Genomic DNA, 6,000 nt, shown 5'->3' on the forward strand with positions numbered 1-6,000 from the left:
ATCAAAGGATATTGGACAAGATAAAGTGTGAAAGATAATGTTTATTTGTACAATGAAACCAGGAAGAAAAATCACTATTATTTTTAGCCCCACGGCGGGCGCCAAACTGTTTACCGTAAAAATGGTAACAACAATTAAATTTGTAAATGAGATTCTAAAAATACGTGATCTATTCCCGAGCTAGTTGTTAGGGCAGTTGATGCTAACAATATTGAGTTCGAAGATGAAATGCACGTTAAAATGGGGCAATAATCAAACCGAAGGGGCTTGTTGCCCGGATGCGAAACCGGTCGATGGGGACCTCGGGGTCGTGATTTAAGTCGAGCTCGAGCTGTCGGGGGCAATCGGGGATGGGATAACAGTCAAAGATACAATTAAATAAGGCTTTTTTCGGCCAATATTAAGCCAGTACTGAAGAACAAGTAAAAATGTGATGGATATGAATACGGTTACGGGCCAGTACCAAGTGATAAACAAAGAACAAGCAAGTAAGTAATCGAAGATAAATGGCTTCGAGCCAATGGGGACAAGCAAATTAGAAAGGAAAAGAGAGAGAAGATATTATAGCACTTGAGTAGGATAATTGGATCCCTTCCTTCAGGCTTTAGTGACCCCCCTTTTATAGAAAGGGGAAGCTCAAACTTAATACAAAATACGTTGTGATGAAAGAGAATGGGATGTGACAGCTTGTTATCTTTATGTCGTATGTGAGCTGACGTCAAGCTGCTCGAATAGACTTGATTGACCCCAGGCGTATCCTCGAGAGCTTTCTGCATTCGTCGGGGCCCCGACCGATATTATCCTTGGCAAAGCATCGACAAACCTTGAGGGAAGCGATTGACTCGAGATCCCGTGCCTCCGGGATCACCCTTCAGAGTATTATGTCAAGGGGAAATCGGCTCCCTAGATTTCACCGCACACAAATATCAGCTTACGTTTTCTTTTAGTTTGTGCCAAGTGAAATCACGTATCCTTAAAGCTACAATATAAATTCAATTGTTATCCGTTTTTTCGGTAAACAGTTTGGCGTCCACCGTGGGGATAAGGATAATAGTGATTGCTTGGTACAAATTTTCGTAACACACATTATTTTTTGCTTGTTCTTTGAAGTGTCTTTGATTACATGATTAAAAGATGTCTAATTCTCAGTCAGGACCTCAACACATTGACAATGATCTCAGCCACTACGGCGAGAATGAGAACATTTCACCAAGAAACATTGTACCCCCTACTGGCCTCGATAGAGTTCCGGCTATAGATCCAATCGACGCCAGTTTGCATGTAGCCATCAATGGAATTTTGGCCGTCGATCCCGAAAGCAGCGTTCGTGGTGTGCCCGATCAGTTACTCAGAATGCACACAGCGTTGAAGATGGCGGGGTCAGCCTGCGGGTAATCTTCGAAATGTTGTAGGCCCAACAGGCAGCAATAGCTTAGCTCCAAAATCAGAACCACACGCCAAGTAGGGTCAAACTTAAGCCATCCCAAGAAGTTGTAGACAGGTTCGAATCGGCTTCGAGAAAATCGAATGAGAAGGAATTGGAGACCAACCCTGCTATTATAAAGATGCTCGAAGACTTGACAAAGCGAATCGAGATCGGGGGAAAAAAAGATCGAGGAAAACGATAAGAAGGTGGAAAAATATAACTCCAGGGTCGACCAAATCCCAGGGGCACCACTGATATTGAAAGGACTAGAATCCAAAAGGTTTGTACAAAAACATTTACCCCCAAATGCGGCTCCGAAGTTAATCCCCAAGAAGTTCTGTATGCCTGGGATTCCTAAGTATAGTGAGACAACTGATCCAAACGAACACGTTACCTCATACACGTGTGCTATCTAGGGAAATAACTTGGAAGATGACGAGATCGAATCCGTCTTACTGATGAAATTAGGGGAGGCTCTATCGAAGAGTGCTATGATATGGTATCATAATTTACTGCCTAATTCTATTGATTCGTTTTCTATGCTTGCAGATTCTTTGTAAAGGCACACGCCGATGCCATTAAGGTTGAAACAAGAAAGTCGGACCTTTTCAAGGTAAGGCAGAGGGCAACGAGATGCTTGGGGAATTCATATCTAGATTCCAAATGGAACAAATGGATTTGCCACCGGTTACCGACGATTGGGCTATTCAAGCTTTCACTCAAGGCCTCAACGTTCGAAGTTCCATAGCTTCACAACAGTTGAAGCAAAATTTGATCGAATTAAAACAACTGTCACTTGAGCCGATGTACATAATCGGTATCAGTCGAAGATCAGGGTCGAGGATGATCAGCTAAGGACTCCTTCCGAGTCCGTTTATCCTAACATGCCTGTGGATAGAATCAAGAGGAATATCGACCGAGAACCAAGGCTGAATAAAGATCGATATCAACCATATAATGAAGACCGTAGAGGCAACAGGTCTAGGTGAAACTTTGCACGGAATGAGAGGAAAAATGATCGAGGTCAAAGTTCACGGGGACTCATGAGAAAGGGTGGTTTTGATAGGGATGCCGGGCCCAAAGAAGCGCCACGATTGTCGGAATATAACTTCAATGTAGATGCATTTGCCATTGTATCAGCCATCGGACATATCAAAGATACTAGATGGCCTCGACCTCTGCAGACCGATCTGGCCCAGAGAAATACCAACCAAATATGCAAGTATCATGGCACTCATGGCCATAAAATATAAGATTGCAGGTAGCTAAGGGAGGAAGTAGCATGATTGTTCAATGAGGGGCACCTTCGGGAATTCTTAAGCGATCGGGCCAAGAATCACTTCAAAAACAGAGATTCCAGTAGAAAGAACGAGCAAGAAGAACCACTGCACATGATTCACATGATCGTTGGAGGGGTCGATCAATGACCAGTATTAAAATGCACCAAGGTGTCGATCACAAGGGAGAAGCGAACTCGGGATTACGTACCGGAAGGAACCTTGTCTTTCAATGATGAGGATGCAGAAGGGATCGAACAACCCCACAACGACGCATTGGTAATATCTGTACTTATGAATAAGACTCAAGTTAAACGTGTTTTGATTGATCCAGGTAGCTCGGCCAACATAATTCGATCGAGGGTCATAAAATAGCTCGGCCTACAGGATCAGGTTGTACCCGCGGCCCGAGTTCTAAACAGCTTCAATATGGCATGTGAAACCACAATATGCGAGATAACTTTGCCAGTAAATGTGGCTGGGACCATCCAAGAAACGAAGTTCTATGTGATCGAGGGCGATATGAGGTATAATGACCTTTTCGGAAGACCATGGATCCATAACATGAGGGCAGTGCCTCCGACCCTTCACCAAGTTCTAAAGTTCCCAATGACAGAGGGGGTCAAAAAAGTCTACAGGGAGAAACCCGCTGCCAAGGAAATGTTTGCCATCGACGAGGTGATACCGATATCGGTTCTCTCATTAACGAAAGGGCCAAGTTTGAAGGGAAAGTAGGAGGTCAAATAGCAACCATAGACACTGGCCTCGACCCAATTAGGGAAACAAGGGACTAACGAGGATGATGACTACGGGGTTCCTCGATCCTTCATAGTCCCCGATGATTCTGATGCCACCAAGTCAATGGTCGAAGAGTTGGAACAAATCATACCGATCGAACATCAGCCCGAGCAAAAAGTATACGTGGGGACGGGGCTAGACCCCGAGCTCATGAGAAAACTTATTCAATTCCATAAAACTAACATGTATTGCTTTGCTTGGTCGCATCTCGATATGACAGGGATCCCACCAGAAATTACCACCCATAAATTGATTTGGACCCGAAATTTTGTCTGGTGAAGCAATAAAGAAGGCCCCAGTCTGAGGTCAAACATGCTTTTATCAATGACGAGGCAACCAAACTTCTGAAAATAGGGTCTATTCGGGAAAAAAATATCACGAATGGTTAGCGAACATAGTAGTAGTCCCTAAGAAGGGGAACAAACTTAGAATGTATGTAGATTACAAAGACCTAAACAAAGCATGCACAATGATTCTTTTTCTTTGCCTAATATCGATTACATGATCGATGCCACGACTGGCCACGATATCCTTAGTTTTCTCGACGCCTATTTCGGGTACAACCAAATACAGATGAACCCGGAAGACCAGGAAAAGACCTCGTTCATCACCAAATATGGCACCTACTGCTATAATGTAATGTCATTCGGACTAAAAATGTTGTTGCAACCTATCATCGCTGTGAGCACGTGATTTTTGCCTCACGAAAACTACTCAAAAATAAATCAAAAAATAAAATTAATTTCTTTTAGTGTGCAATTTTAGAAATTGTTTTGCGTTTATTAATTGTTTGTGTTGTCCGTAAATGTTTGCTTTGTTATAATTAAACAAAATAAAAATAAAAATATATGTTTCATGCATATCTAGGATTTAATTATGCATTTAATAATTGAAATAAAATCACAAAAATATACATTTGTTCTAGTTTTAATGTTTCACTGTGTGATTAACGCTTTGTTTATGTGTTAAATAATTGTTAAAAGGTAATTAATATTTTTGTAAGGTTAAAATTATTTTATAATTTTATTAGGATTTTTTTTAAAATTAGAAAATAATAATAAAAAAATATTGTAAAAGAAAAATCGGACCTGGACCTAAATCCAGGCCCAAACAAAATAAACCCCCACAGCCCAATCCAAACAACCCAGGTCCGGTCCAATTTAAACGAGCCAGAACGACAGCGTTTGGTCGTATTTCATCAATGGCCGTTGGATCAAATCCATCCAACGGCTGAGATCTCATCACCCTAACCCGTGATCCTTACCCGACCCACTGCCCCGACTTAGCCCGACCCTGGCATTAAACCAAACGACATCGTTCGGTTTAATGAACGGATCCTGGCCATTCATTCTGCCTGATCTAACGGTCAGCATCAATCCACCCTTCCCCTATATAAGGCCCAAACCCCTACCCCGGCCCCCTAACTAAACACCCCATCTTCTTCACTATTCATCATCGTCTCCAAAAACCCACCCCTAACCCTAGCCGCCCTAGCATCCCATCGCCTGAAACCCGGCGGCAACAACGCCGCCGGTCACCACTTTAACACCCCAGATTCCTCACAACCCCCTCTTCACGGATCTGACCTTAGTTTCTTTCGAATCAGACCCCAACTCTTCGAATATTAAATTGAAGGTTGGTCTGAAAACTCAACCCTTTCCAATGGCTTCCAAAATAACACCACAACTTCCCCTAGATACCCTAGCTATGGATCTAGTGTTGGTTTGGTTCGAATCCCCTCAGAACTCTTCGAATCTTCTTTTGAAGGTTCGAATCAAAAATGAACTCACTCAGATTCCTTTCAAATTAACACCAAATGACCCCTAGGCTTCCCTCACCCTTGTGTCATCTTTGGTTCCCTTCGAATCTGCCCAGAAGTGTTCGGATTTAAGATCCAAAATCTGAAACCCTAAAAATTTTCCAATCTTGGAATTTTTTCAATTCAAACGAGGGATTGAGGTTTAATCGACCTTAGTCGAAGTATTTTCAGTTGAAAATACTTCGACTAAGGTCTGTTTGATTTCAAAAAAAGTCCGAATCCAAGTTGAGTTTGAGTCCGGTTGAATTTGAAGGTTCAGAGGTATTTTTTCTATTTCTTATGTGTATTCTACGTGTATTTTATGTTTGTTTCATTAGTCTGTTTAATTTTTCATACTTTTCTAGTCAATTCTGTGATTCTGCCTTATACCCGTCTATTTGATCCTAATTATACCATTGTTTCTGTCAGTATGATTATTAACAATATGTGTCATCGATTCGATTAAGTTCGTCGATTAGTTATATTATGAATTCTCGTTTATGATAATATGGATTGAAAACAATCTGTTTCTATAGACTGTTTGTTGAAAAATGTTGTAGATAATCAGTTTAATTAATACTCGTTTGTAAATCAATAAGTCTGTCAGAATAAATGTTGTATGTATATTGTTTCCTGAACATTAAGTTTCAGGGCATTGTCCGTATATTGACAATGCTCCTGTTTGTTTGATTTTAGTTCAA

This window comes from Nicotiana tabacum, chromosome 5 (assembly GCF_000715075.1).
Source record: "Nicotiana tabacum cultivar K326 chromosome 5, ASM71507v2, whole genome shotgun sequence".
In the NCBI taxonomy this organism is placed as follows: Eukaryota; Viridiplantae; Streptophyta; class Magnoliopsida; order Solanales; family Solanaceae; genus Nicotiana; species Nicotiana tabacum.